We start from the raw sequence: 14557 nt of genomic DNA on the forward strand, positions 1-14557 counted from the left end.
AATGGAGTCCTTTATGCTGTCCATACAGACACACACGTCTCCGCACGTGCACATAAGCATGAAAAGTAAGATGCATACATGCACGTAGGCAGACATTCTCTCTCACACACACACACACACACACACACACACACAGACACACACACACAGACTTACTGCAGGCGTCAGAGAAAGGAGTGCTGACACCAGGAAGGCCCGCAGCGCCCATCACAGTAACACAGGCAGAAAGGAATTGTTATTATTCCTACAGAGAGGAATCTGAGCCCCCCCATGTATGGATGTGCCTAACTATGCTGAGAAGACAGAGAGAGAAATAAAGGGAGAACAAGAGAGTGGAGAGACAAAGAGTGAGAGACATGGATAGACTGACAGAGAGACACTGAGATCATGGTGATAGAGAGGAGGTGACCTGTCACTTCTCTTGCTGGGATCGTTCTTGGCTCCAACACGAGGTACAAGACCGGGTGAGGTAGAGCAAACAGAACCCGCACTGAGCACGCCCAGTTCCGCCTTCTAATCCCTCAAGAAGTACCCTGGCCCACCGGCGCAATGAACAGTCCTCTGGCAGCTTTCAAATACAAACAGACTAGTGTCAGGCACGACCATGTGCACATGTATGCACGTACACGTCACAGCGATGCACACAGAGACTCACACACACTCTCTCACACACACACACACACACACACACTCAAAGTGATGGAAAACTCTTGCTCTCACTGTCATACACTTCCTCTGTTGGAGCAGCAATTACACGCTGTCAATGCAGCCATAACAACCCCCTTGGCTGTCACCCCCCCAACACACACACACACACACACAGACGTATGTGGAAAACAGGCCAACTGCTCCATTACTCTCATGTTCAGCGTAACTGAACAATCAGAGCCCAGGTATCAGTTTTGCTAAACTAGCACGGTTGAGTCATTCTGCATCGGTGTAGATATTGACTTTATCCACAGGTCTGGCATCAAGTTCCTTTCTATAAATAATCCTATGGTCTATTAGGGGAAAAAGCACACATGACATGTGTCTCCAGCTGATCAGTGTCTCGAGCCATGTTAATTGAGAACACATTCATTTGCAAAAACACCCTAAGGAAGATCATATTACAGATTTTACTGGATTGGTTCATTCAATTTGATTTTTTATTAATGACGCTTTAATGACCGGCTGAAGCGATGGAGGCATTCCACTATTTGAGTTGAAAGGGGATTAGTGTGAATACTAAACGCTAGCCACTTGAGTTTAATTTAACAGATCAATGCACAGTATTTCCATCAGTTTACTCTAGTTTCATTTGATACTATTATTCTCACATGTATTAAAAAATACTTTCAGTATGCAAATAATACCTTTCTTGTTAACCAGACAAAAAAAGTTGCATTAAAAAAGTGAAACTTTTGAAATGAAACAATTGCATTTTATCATGAACAGTGTCATTTATATGCTTTATCAAAACTAAAGGTATTATTAATGGGATTACACCGGAATATGAAAATATTTTGCAAATAAGCAAACAATTACAAAACCTATTTTCATTTATTCATTGCTTCAGGCAACGTCATTCCAGAAATAATCATATACATTTCTGCAGGGACCTAACTGTGGTCAACATGGATATGTTGAAGGCTGCTTTTCAACACTGAAAGTATTTACCGGAATGAAAAACCCTGACTTGATTCTTTGCTATCCTTGCTAACCCAGCCAACCAGAGTTAACAAATACAAACACATAACATCACCCTCGAACTCTCCTTCTTTACCAACAGCCAGTTTCCTCCAGTGGAGGTGATCCTTTCTGCTGGGCTTATTGAGATGGAGGCCACTCCGGCTTTTTCACAGCCGACTGAAAATGAGGGATTTCTAATGACCGTTTACTCTGATAGTCTTCCAACGCGACTGGGCCCAAGGCCTCTCTGCCAAGGCCCCTAGTTCTTACAGCCACGTATCTCTTCCTGCCCTCCGCCAGACTATAGTAGTAGACTGCGGAGCTGCTCGCTATAGTTTATGAGTCTTAGCAGATGGAGGGAGATAATGCCAGTCTGTAACTGAAAAATACGTGGCGTACTCGGCCAAAACCTTACAGCTTATTATACCTCATTATGGAGATTTACGTCTTGACAGCAGGAGAATGTTCAGGTTGTTGATGTGTTGTTGTTTTTGTTTTGCCGTGAACATCTGCAGAGAAAAACGGTGATGCGTCAGAGGACAAAACTCCCCTGCCGTGTAAGTCCGTCTACTGGCCTGTTTGACTATGCTAATGTAATGCATGAGTAATGAGCATGAGTAATGAGCACTTAAATATGTCAAAAATGTTAATGGACTCTCCGTTAATTGATTGAGTAATTAGTGGCATGTTTTTCGTGAGCTGTTGAACTTCAAAACTTCATAATCGTTTTCCTGAGATAGTAATGAGAAAGTAGATTTTTTTTTTCATGAAAGTTCCAAAGATAACACATTTGTCCAAAGTTAGAATATGTTCAGAATTTCTGTATTTGTGCTGTAGTTATAGCTGAAATTCCATTACATATATATTCATTTTATAGAGGCATGCAGTTTCAGTTCAATTTAATCTGGAAGCCTCTGTTGATGACGTATGGTACAGATTCACCTAGGTTTTTTCCTAACAATCGAGCAAGTAACCATACATAAAATAACCATTTCCTGTAGCTACTGTACTATATCAACAGAACAATACTTATACAACTTGTTATACACTTGTTTCTTCAATAGACATTCAAAGCCCACATAAAGGCTGACCTGAAAGGAAAATGTATAATGTGTTCAGCCATTTGGCCTTTTAATCTATAATACTGTTAATGATTCTTGTAGAATGTCACTTTTATGTAATAAACACACAAACTGTTTTTGGGCATTAAGTTAAAATATACGTTAGATTCAAGCTTTATTATTTTTCACTGAAGTTGAATCAGTTTTGATTTGGTTCCAGCAACCGGTTTGTGATACATATGTATATACATATTTCAAAGACAGGGTAATGAGCTTTTACATATCAGTGTCAACAAACAGGCACAAACAGCCTTGGGTTAATCACCCTCATCACATTTTTTTTAATCAATGTACCATGTCCTGAATGTGGGTGTTTTGAAGGCATTCATTCCTAGATATTTGCTTTGTGACATTCAACTGAAGCAAAACAAATTCCCCTCATGTGAACACTTGGAATAGTGTGCCACAATCCAGATGTGTGAACTGGATGCACACATCATGTGGTCTTGACAACGACACAACATCTGGAGTCCGTAGCTACTGTACTACTTGTTATGTTCTGCAGATCTCTAAGAGATGGAATTTGTTTGTAGCTCCTTCATTGACAAAGCCAACTTTTGGACTATAAATAGAAAATGTTTCTTGCAAAATATCTTTAAATAGTACTTCTGTCAGAACAGTTATTCTGTAAAAAACTGGGCCCAGAGATTTGGTCAGCACTGGAATCTGAAATCCTAAATGAATCAGGCATGAGTACAATCAGTTACACCGTCTTTTTAGTGTCAAGGCGAAGGACCTTAGGACATATGGCGCCCCCATATGTCTTTAGGTCCTCTGCCTTCACACTAAAAGTTCTAGACCTTTATAAAATGTACACAAACAATATTTAAACCTTAAAATGTAATCTCCATCTATGATAGGTGAAAATACAATATCCATTGTTATGTGGCTTATAGTGGTCAAATAGTTTCATTAGCTGCCTCCATTCCACATGTACTTCAGAAGTGCCGATTAGAGTTCTGGCCTACTGCTCAGAATGCCTGAAAATATATCTCTACCATATTATAGTAATATTTGTTCAAATATAGACAGGTATTATTTGGTTCTACAGCTGACAAGAAACCTAATTGATACATCCAGTGTAACTCGTGTGGTGGAGCAGGGGACTTGTACCTCCACAGGGTTGTGTGTTTAAAACCAATGTGAGGCCAGTAAATAAGAATTATTTGAAAATGTATTAACTCACTACTAAGTTGCTCTGGATAAGTATGTCTGAAAAATGACTTAACTCTATTTATTTGTATACTGCTTGAATCAAGAAAAAATACTGGGAAATAAAAATATTTACTCTGTCAGTTCTGAACTTTTTGTTAGAATTTCTATTAGGAAGTTAAGTCCTTCTCTGTCAAATGTATCATTGTAGAATTTCTGAAATATTGTATTTTATAATATATGAAATATGCTTCATTTATTCTTTTAAATATGTTTTACTCTGAAAAAGATCATGTTGAGTTTATTAAGGATTGTTTTGAGATACTGTATAAGCGTTCATGTTATGTTTATAAAGTATTTTAGATAATGTATAATAAATCATGTTTAATAAATAACTGATGTTTTCTAGATGTAAGAAATTATAAAATGAAACTGAGAACTTTATAACATATTTGAATAGTCTTATTTTAAAATGAAGCCATCAAGGCCTTCAAGATGTGCGGAGTCCGCCAGACACATGTAGAATGTTGATCTGGATATTAGCAAACTGCCAGCCTAGGGTAGGTATAGCTAAATAAACTCTCCTAGAGCGCAGCGAGGCGAGCAAATCATTGCACCATCATTGCATTTTATTGAGGGGCTTTCCACGCCGGTTACCTAGAGGCGCTTAGGATTCAGAGGCATATAAAAACTCAGAAACTGGAAAGAAACTATTGAATGATTCGTGCTGATCATCAGTTGAAGTATATAATTACATTTGAACTGCAAAATGTTACGAGCAAAGGATTTGGGAGTGGCTTTTCATTTTTATCTCAGTAATACAGTATATTTTAATTATGATACAATATTTTAAGTCAATATTGAGACTGGAGCAGCAGATAGCCTTGCAGGTAAATCATTTAACCAGTTACCAAACAATAACTAGACCAAAACCCAGAGCCAACACGTTGAAAAAGCTGTCCCTGAGTAAGGTATGAAACTTTTATAGCTCCCCAACTCATACTGATAATGAGAATGTGTTCTCAGTCAATTTAAAAAAGATTCAATTAGAATTTAATTAGCTCAGATGAGTCCATAATAATGACATGCACTTGACCCCAGGGAACAGATAAATAAATTAATGTAATTATTTGAAACAATTTAGTAATGAGATTATATATATATATATATATATATATATATATATATATATATATATATATATATATATATATATATATATATATCATTAGTAAATTGTTATATATTTATATATAAGTGTATATATATATATATATATATATATATATATATATATATATACACTTATATATAAATATATATATATACACACCATACCAGTCAGAAGTTTGGACACACCACACATTCATGAATATGTTTTTGAAGTCATCAAAACTATGAAATGACACATATATCATAACATGTAGTAAACAATGGTTCACAGGTGAAGGCCAATGATAAGGTAACTCAGTCCTCGTTAGGGCTATTTCTTTCACCTTAGTAAACTAGGACTTTCCACTGCAGAGGGGTGAAATTCTGTCAGAAACATACTTTTGTTACCCATATTTCCAAACACTAAACCAATGGAGCTACACAATAATTCATTTGGGTTTAGAGCAACGGGCCCCCCAAACCAGGTACTCCGCAGGTGTGGACCAGGACCTCATCTCCTCCTAAAATTTTAAACTGGAGGAGACTGAGAAAAGTTAGAAAGTGCATTCCTCATATCCCCCAGCACAATAATATAGCAGCGTAACACCTTGGAACTGAGATGGGGGGGTCCGGCGACACTGTGACCCTACCCAGAGGAGGGCCCAACAGGCAGGAAATCAATCCACCCACATTGCCAGGCATCAACCAAAGGGACACCCACCAACCAAATGTTGCAAAATTGAACAAAAAATATATATTTGTAAAAACACTGGAGATTTTTGGAAGTTTGCAATAATTCTCTTTTTTTTTCTCAGTTTAGTGCACAATATCCGTAATGTCGGTCTGTCCATCCTCACTGTTTCGGCAGTGCCACTGGACATGTTTTTCTCCTCCGTCAGTGTTTCCTCTCTCTTCAATGGGCCGTATGCCTCAACAACATGTGGTAGGCACAGCGACATCGTGGGTGGAAAATTGATTATAACTGGATGATCCAGGGGATATGTGTAATGACGGCCCAGAGTGCCTCAGTCCCACAGTGCAATGTCACCACAAGCTATCAGCCTTAACGCTCCGGGCTTTGATGCTGCCCTGTGCATGTTCTGAGCCGGTAAGTCTATATGCCCCAGGGGACCGGGTCAACCAATGGGCCCGCAGCCTCTTCTTTGATATAATGGAAAAGTGGCAACAGACAGCTTTTTTAGATGGGCTTGATGTAGCAGCAGCGAGAGCTCAGCAGAAACAGGAGGGGTGACTCTTTTAGCTATGCTGAGTGTAAAGAAGCTGTGACTGACCACGGTTGTTTTGGTGCCAACACAAACGGACCCGCTTCTTGGAATCTTTTAATTTGCCATAATAAATTGTGTCGGAAGGAATTGCGGGGCAACGTGTTGAGCGGTTTTGAAATGGAATCCTGCATCGAGGGCGAATGACTACGCACCCTCAAAGAGAAATGCTGGAATCCCTGGGGGACTCTGGAAAGGCCATCCGATCGCACCTCGGACCAGCTGAATAAATGAACGCTATACAGCATTCAGAACCACAAAGCTCTGTGCTGTCTGATTGAACACACACACACAGACAGACGTGCATCCATGAATGCATGTATGTACACACACACACACACACACACACACAAAGCACTGGGAGCCGTACACCAGGACATGGTACTAGGTTCAACTACCTCATCAAAATCGCCACAAGAGCTACAAGAACATATTTTCACATTTCCAGCAAATGACATCCCTGATGTGGTACACACTTTCAGAGAGATTGGTGTCAAGCAAACAAATTATATTAGTCTATATAGTACCCACAAGCCATTATGTGTGTCTCTGAAACCTTTACAACCCATTAAATGTGTCCCTAAAACCCTTAGTCTGTGATTATTAAGTATGTCTAGAAACCTCACAAGCCATTAAAGACGTCTCTACAACCCTCAAAAGCCCTTTTTACATACTGTGCTGTATGTAAAAATATAATGCTTCACATACATAATGCTCACATGTCATTAGATAAAGTATGTCTGTAACACTCAAATATGTCATTACATGAAGAATGTCTCTGTATCCCTCAAATATGTCATTACATAAATAATGTCTCTATAACCCTCAACAGCTGAGATGACCTTGATCAGTCAGCCTGAGACTCTCCTTCTGATTGGTTGGCTGCGGTTTGTTTGGGTTTAAACAGTGGGTTGTTGCCGTGGCGTTGGATTCCCACTGTGTGCCGGTCAGCCGTGTTTGCTCTAACTCCAGGTGGCATTGGTGACATGCATTAGGACCCCTCTGCCTTATAATGGAAGAATGAAAGTGAGCCCCAGCGCTGTTGGGCCCAGACGTAACTGGATAAAGGCTGTCAGAGGCTCGTCTGCACCACAAGTGGAAACACAGACAGAATCTAATAAGGAGCTCCAACCCGCAGCGATGCAGACAGAATCAAAACAAGGGGTCTCTGAATATGGGCCTTTCAGGTAATTTGGACTCTACTGGGTCTAAACTCTTGTTATTCAGTTACATTTCTCCCCCATGTCCTCTCTTCTCTCCCTTATGGTCCTGGCTTCGGTTTGATTGGAATTGGTTCATTTCTCTTACAAGAAAACATTGCTGTTTGCTGTTTCACCAATCCAATTCAGTTTCATTGAATCCAACTAGCCGATTCAAGATGGTAGCCTACCTTAGGAATGTTGTTTATCTACCGTGTTCAGTAAGGGGCTTTTTCTCTTAAATCAAGGATAACATCAGTGGGAATAGAAACCACTAGAAAGGGATCGCTGAGGGGGGAGAGATGGCGCTGGGTCAGCCTGAGGTATCTGATAACACTGTGTCTGTGGGTCTGTCTGCGCGCTCGCGCGTGCACGCATTTCGGATAGCTCTCACGCAGCCGCTTGCGTGTTTCTGAGTGCACCGTCTCGCAGGCCTACGCGTTTTTACGAGGTGACGGGCGTATACCAGAAAATTCCCCCGGACAGCGTGTGGGAAGAAATGTGCTGGTTCGAGAAAGGCCTGTTCATCCTGAGTCATGTTTCACTGAGCTGCAGTGTCAGACAGAGAAAACACAACCGAGAGCCTAATATCCTCCATATGCCCTAGCACACAGCTAAACACACACACACACATAGACCCACGCAAGACAACATCCTAGTCCTGGCTGCCTCTCCTACTCTCTGATCAAAACAATACCTCTCGTCTCATCCCTGTTTATTGGTGTTGGATCGGAATAACTAGGAAAATATATGCGTAACCCTCCCCTGACATGGCGCCTCGTTTGATGTGGATTATTCAAACACATGCCATTTCTCTTTCTGTTCGGACCTGTGCACACGCTGTGTGGCGTTCCCTATCTGGCTTCACTAATAGAGAGACCATCTGGAGGAGAAATGCTGATATTTCCTGTTATAGAGGGGAAAATACTGTTGAAAGATGCAACGACGTATCCGACTCATTAAGTCTGAACAGCTCTGTCGCTCACAGTGCAAGGTTATGAATGAGGCCAGTCAGTCCGAAACGTTGCGCGGACCTGATTTTTAAGCCTGAGGAGAGCTGGCGTGTCGAAACAGTAGCTTTCTCTCGGATGTTTAGCTGGAGGACTGTCCATTTTTCATAGAAGTCAAGAAGAAGGTGTGGTGGGATATGATAGCTGAGCCTTGACTTGCTCCAGGCCAGGTTTCTGGGTCATGTGGAAATGGGAAAGTAACTTAGTTTGTATTGTTTCTGTTCTTTTTTTGGATCCCCCAAAAACTTTTGCTGGAGGAACAGAAACTTGTATGTTGTTTTCTTTTAATTAATCTGTACAAATAAAGTAATGTGAGGTATTTCTATGAGTGACAATTGAAATACCCACATGAATAAGGTGAAAGACAATTAAAGGGGCAATATGTAAAATATTTACAGTACTACTAGCATAAAAATAAACAAAAATGTAGACTGCAGTTAATGATTTAAGTCAGTGTTTCAAACAAACTATTTCTACAACATTAATCTGAGTGACTGACATATTCCCCATTCAAACGTTCTCACTGGTCTAATCTCCTTATACTCACTTTAGACTCACTTTAGACCACCCTAAATCACCTAGGACTAGTATGTAATACACTGGTTTTGTTCGGTAACGGATGACGAGGAGGAGATAAGCCGTGTTATTGTTTAGAGGCAGGATTCTACACAGGGCTCTTGAAAACCATACCCATAATATATACATATATATCATGAAATGTAAATAAAATACACCGAGAATAATAATTAAGAATTTAACAATGGCAAAGAAATAAATATAATGTTGTTTTTTGTGTGTGCGTATGTTTTGTCACAATCCCTGTTGTTCCATGATTGGTTGTTTTATCACTTTTAAGGTAATGGCTGTGTGCTTGAGTAACGTTCTGTGGGAATTAACAGGAGTATATGGGAATTAACGGGAATATATGAGAACTAACAGGAATATATTCACGGGAATATTAATACCATTTTAATTTAGATTTTTTCAGCATCGGATACATTTACCATATGATATGCAGACAGATACATAAACCTTTTACATTATCATATATAAACATAATTGCAAATAATGAAATCCTTCCAATTATTATTATTATTTTTTTTAATATTTAGTTACCAGCTCAACTTTGATTAAAAGACTCACATGGGATTATTTCACGGAACAACAAACGAAAGGGAATATTGAATAACGTGTTCCCAGTGATCCACTGCATCCCCCAAAATACTTTTTCAATATACATCTGTAAAATGGTAGTCGAAAGACTAAAGGTTTGGCTGTGTTCTCAAGCTTCTTTGTCTTCCCTGGACCTCCACAATGTCCACCTCTTAAATGTCAGACTCTGAGACCTCATCTTCACTGTCACTTTCCAATCTTGTGGAGGATGGGTCAATGTCAGGCTCAAAAAGCCTCAAATTTGCCCAGATGTCAACCGATATTTTAACCCTTGTATTGGTCAGCCTGTTGCCTGTTTTGGAGTGTTCCTAAACAGGGACCAGTTGACCTCTGATGTGACTGATATTGGTGGGATACAGAGGGTGATGGGGGCAAGATCCACAAAGTCTCTTCCACCAGGTGACTGATGACATATGTTGGCACGACTGCCATATTGCATCTCCATCCCAAAGCACTTGCTTGGAAGTGTACTTCGCCAGACTGCCAAGAACCTGGCCTTCATCCAGGCCAAGGTGGCACATAACGATAGTGATGACACCACTAGCCTTGTTGATCTCTACACCAGATAGGATGCTCTTGCCAGCACACTTAGAGTTCACTAGGAAAAAGGTTATAATGTTATAAGCTAACCTTTTGATGAATTTAAGCAGAAATTCCCAGGCTTAACTTTCCATGGAAAACGTATGTTAACGTTCCAGATATTTATTGGAAAGTTTCCGCCCCTTTGCCACCCTAGAGTTGATTGATATCGTGGCTCTGTACAATACGGTCCGTAGCCGTGCTCTCTGATCGCGGCTGAGAAAAAGCAGACAGGTGATGACACGACTGCCCGGGCCTACAGATCTGTCTGCTGTTGCAATCAGAGTGCAGTTCCCGTACTGGAAACAGGTATCAAAGCTTGGATGAGAATTTTCTGGCATTTCTATTAGAAACCTTGGGGCAGGGAAACATCCAAACATATAGGCTTGCACAACATCCGCATAGTTTATCTTGGATGTGTGCTGATGCATTTGTTGACCAAACTCCAGTGTATTCAGACTATCAGTGATGAATGATATGGAATGGAATGGCTGTTGCAACAGCAACATGAATAATGGCTGATGGTTCAGTGTCTGGTTGAGAGGGGAAGAGGCACAAAGCCATGAAGGGGGAGTCAGGGGTCAGAGAAGTGATGCCTGTTTAATAAGTCCATCGTGACTATGGTTGGAAGAAGCAGAAAAAAAAGGGACAGTGAGTGAGCGAGAGACAGAGGAGACCGAACAAGACACAAGAGAGAGGAGTCAGAGAAAAAGAAGGGAACAAATAAAAGAGTACCAGAACGAAAGAGTGGGGATTTGGCCTGCTGGCAGCTCTGCACTCCAGAGTGCTCTCTTGGCCACCGTCTGAATGTTCCAAAACAAATGACAATGTCCAGCCTTGCTGCTCACAGCCCATTAAATGACACTCCCAATTCAGTCAGCGGCAAACGGCTGCACTCTCTAGATATCAATTTTCCAGCCAAGAGAGGATGAATGCCATGTAGTCATAACTGGCAGGCAAACATGATTTACAGTTAACGTGGGTTTGATTCAGATGTTTTACAGTTAACTTAGGTTTGATTCAGATAATGTTTTACAGTTGACGTGGGTTTGATTCATATAACGTTTTTGCATTTTCATAGTTTCTGTGTTTTTCGTGGTACAAACATGGTGTCGTTAAAATGTTACACGGGAAAAACAACAACAACAATGGATATATGAATTGACAGAATCAATTTTTTAATTTGCCATTGGAATTTGGTTCCATGTATCTTTTTTATACCTCCCGAACAGTTCTTTCCTTGTGCCCAGCTCTCGTTCATTCTCTCTCTTTTTCTCTTCCTCTCTTTTTTTCTCTCTCCCTCCATATCTGGCCTGTGCCCTCAGGCCAAGTTGCTTGCTCTAGACAACGTCTGATTCATAGCCGAGTTTCCCTGATTGTCATCTGACTCAAAACCCTAATGGGGATTTGGGTCATGCACTAGCTAGGCACCTAAAGCAAAAGAGAACTGTAATTCTTCAACCTGTAACTCAGCGGGATAATTGTATCATGTAACAACTTGTTCTAATGTCCAATGATGAAATAGCTTGAATGGAGTTACGGTTTCCCAGAAATGTGTCCAGGTGGTGCAAATAAAACATAATTTAAAATAGTTAAATACTGTATTTATACACTGTGGGGTTGGTTCAGTAGTAAAAGTAATAAAAGTTTAGTTTTTCCCAGGGTCCTATGAGTTCCTGCTTGTTCAATGAAATTAAATCTGACAGAGATTTAAGTACTGTAGGAAAACTATGAAGAGGTGTTGAAATTCAATGCATAACATTTTTGTAATTTGAAAACCAAGTGTTTGTAAATTCATGTTAATAGCTCGTCCGTGCTTGTGTTAAATGTTTTTTGATCAAGTTTTGAACTGAAAACTACATCTGTCAGTTGCAACACTGAACGTACCAGGGTGAAAAAATAACACCTATCACTGATAAATATAAATAGTCCACTGTTATTGTGAAGTTGTAAAAAAATAAATAAATTACAATATATGAGATGTGTTTACAAGCTTTTATTAGGATTCACCCTGATATGCTGCTTCTCCTTTCAGCTAACCAGAATAATACTCAACACTGACGTCGATTCATTCAAAGCTGTCATAGTAGGGTTTGCTGTGGTAACAGGTTTTGTACAATACCCAACAGTCTGTCAGTTGATTTCACTTCTTGAAAAATAACTACGACTGCAATGTAGGTGTGGTTGAACGAAAGTCACTCTTATTAAAGTCCATATGCTGTATTTTGAATCAGATTTTAATGATCCAATCAGTGTAATAAATCATTGTGTGTTTTTTTTTTTATATAATAAATTACATTTAAAAAAAGCATTGTATTTCCATGATACTTCTTTGGCCCTTGAATTGCTCAGTCTGATTGAATGGGATGCAGGAGAAGACTGTTCGGTACACATGCTTGATTAGCTTATATGATGGTCAAGAGCCTGCCCCAAGCTGTTATTGGTTTATTATAGTAAAATCAACCTTGTGACATCAGGCAATTGGTCAAAAGTATCATCCCACCGAAGGCTGATATTCCTGATGTTTTTTGTTTTTTTTGTTATGGACTGGCTTGAGGATCTAATCTTTTCTCAGACATTTTGACAAAAACTCTTTCAGTTATCCAGATGCTTATGTGCATGTACAGTTAATGTATGCTCTACATGTTCTCTTGTAGGCTAGTTGCAGCCTGCCACTAATTGCTTCATATTCCTTCATATTAAACAGCGAGAAAATAACCCTGCGGCTATTTAAATGAACATTACTAAAATATAAATATAGCCTTTGGGGTTAAGGAGACAGGCTGGCTGTTCAAAGTATTATTCTTTAACTCAGGCAACAATCTAACAAATTGCAGGAGGCATTCGAAACAGCAGACAAGGGATATTTTTAGCTTTAGTATATTTGATAGGGAGTAACAACCAGCTTAAAATGATACAGGCCAAAATAAAGGTGTATTGAATAGCACTCAAAACAAAGTAAGTGCGTAATCTGCACATGCGTAAAAGCTTCCAGGTCCTTAACAAAAGTGCTATGTTCTATCATAAGCTCAGCGAAGAGACAGATGTGTAGCTACATCCTTTCTTAAATAAATATAGTCTTTATCATGTCAACAAATATCATCCTGTTTACCAATTCAAGAATTGTATTTCATTTTTAAAATCACCAGAACAATACAATCATGCTCTGGTCAGGCTAAAAACGTAGCAATTCTACTGAACTGTATTCACTGGGGCTTTCCTTGGCAACGTCACATACAGTACATTAGTCCCAAAATGTGAACAGTTTCAAAAACAAACTGAAACTCATAGTGCACAGCAGTCATGGAGCTGGAAAAGAAAAGACAATACTCAATACTTAATAATGCCCCGACTAATCTAACAGCACTGCGAGACTTTTAAAAGAGCTTGCATTTAGCTTCAGTTAGCCTTTCTGGGAGCACCTTGTTCCATTTGCTCTACCTCTGCATGCAGACACACTGATTGGTTTAATTATGATTGCACCGATTACGTTTGTCTTCGCCCCTCTCCTTTCTATCTCAGCCTGAATCAAAATAATCCGCAGAGTTAGGGTTTGGAGTGCCGTGGGGTGTTTGTTAGTCCCCTGACTCTCTCTCTCCCTCTCTCTCTCTCTCTGCTGTTACTTTCTCTTTTTTGTTGTCACACACTCATTAGAAGAGAGGCACTTACCGTTGTGAGGCAGCTGCTGGACAGAGCGGGGTCATGTGAAGAGCGGTGACCTCCCAGAGTTACGCGCACGCAACCTGGGGACGGCTCCCGGACGGCAGGGCAGTGAGGGGCTCGTTAACTTTAAAGAGCACCGCGTCTGTTTTGGGCAGAGGGTACGGAGAGGCAGGGCGAAACTACAGGGACCAGTCAGAGCGGCGAGGAATAGCTGAAGTAGAGGGAGGAAGAGAGAGAGTTGGAAGGGAGAGAGTGCGCGACGCCTGCAGTCGTTTTCGCTTCCTCCGTTTGTGTAACTTAACCTCTGAGCAGCCTGCACCTTCACACACGGAAGACACACACACACACACACACACACACAACCAGTTTCAGCCCGTCCAACAATGGTTATGTTTTCTCTTTTTTTTATTTTTTATGCCATTTAACTCCCCCCAACTCCTGAGAGTGGCGATGAGCTCAGCGCGTTCTCCTGTTTCAGGGCCGGGGTGTCTTGGAGGAATGCAAGGGCAGACTCAAAGAGCGGCAGAGGCGCTCCAGAGGTCGGAGGGCACCTG

The 14557-nt window shown here is 40.4% G+C and overlaps 1 protein-coding gene across 2 annotated transcripts in view; it reads right to left on the reverse strand.

Moving 5' to 3' along the window:
* The window catches only part of flrt2 (fibronectin leucine rich transmembrane protein 2), a 36080-nt gene extending 21783 nt beyond the window's left edge, over positions 1-14297 (reverse strand). Inside the window, exons 1-2 of one of the 2 annotated variants that reach the window (XM_020056411.3) lie at positions 14010-14297; positions 2099-2180 (exon numbers count right to left, since the gene is read on the reverse strand). The gene's annotated coding sequence lies outside the window, so the exon portion shown is untranslated. The remainder of the gene's footprint in view (positions 1-2098; positions 2181-14009) is intronic. The other variant, XM_029114623.2, reaches the window with a different exon arrangement.
* Positions 14298-14557: the final 260 nt, after the last annotated feature.

This window comes from Esox lucius, chromosome 18 (assembly GCF_011004845.1).
Source record: "Esox lucius isolate fEsoLuc1 chromosome 18, fEsoLuc1.pri, whole genome shotgun sequence".
NCBI classification, from domain to species: Eukaryota; Metazoa; Chordata; class Actinopteri; order Esociformes; family Esocidae; genus Esox; species Esox lucius.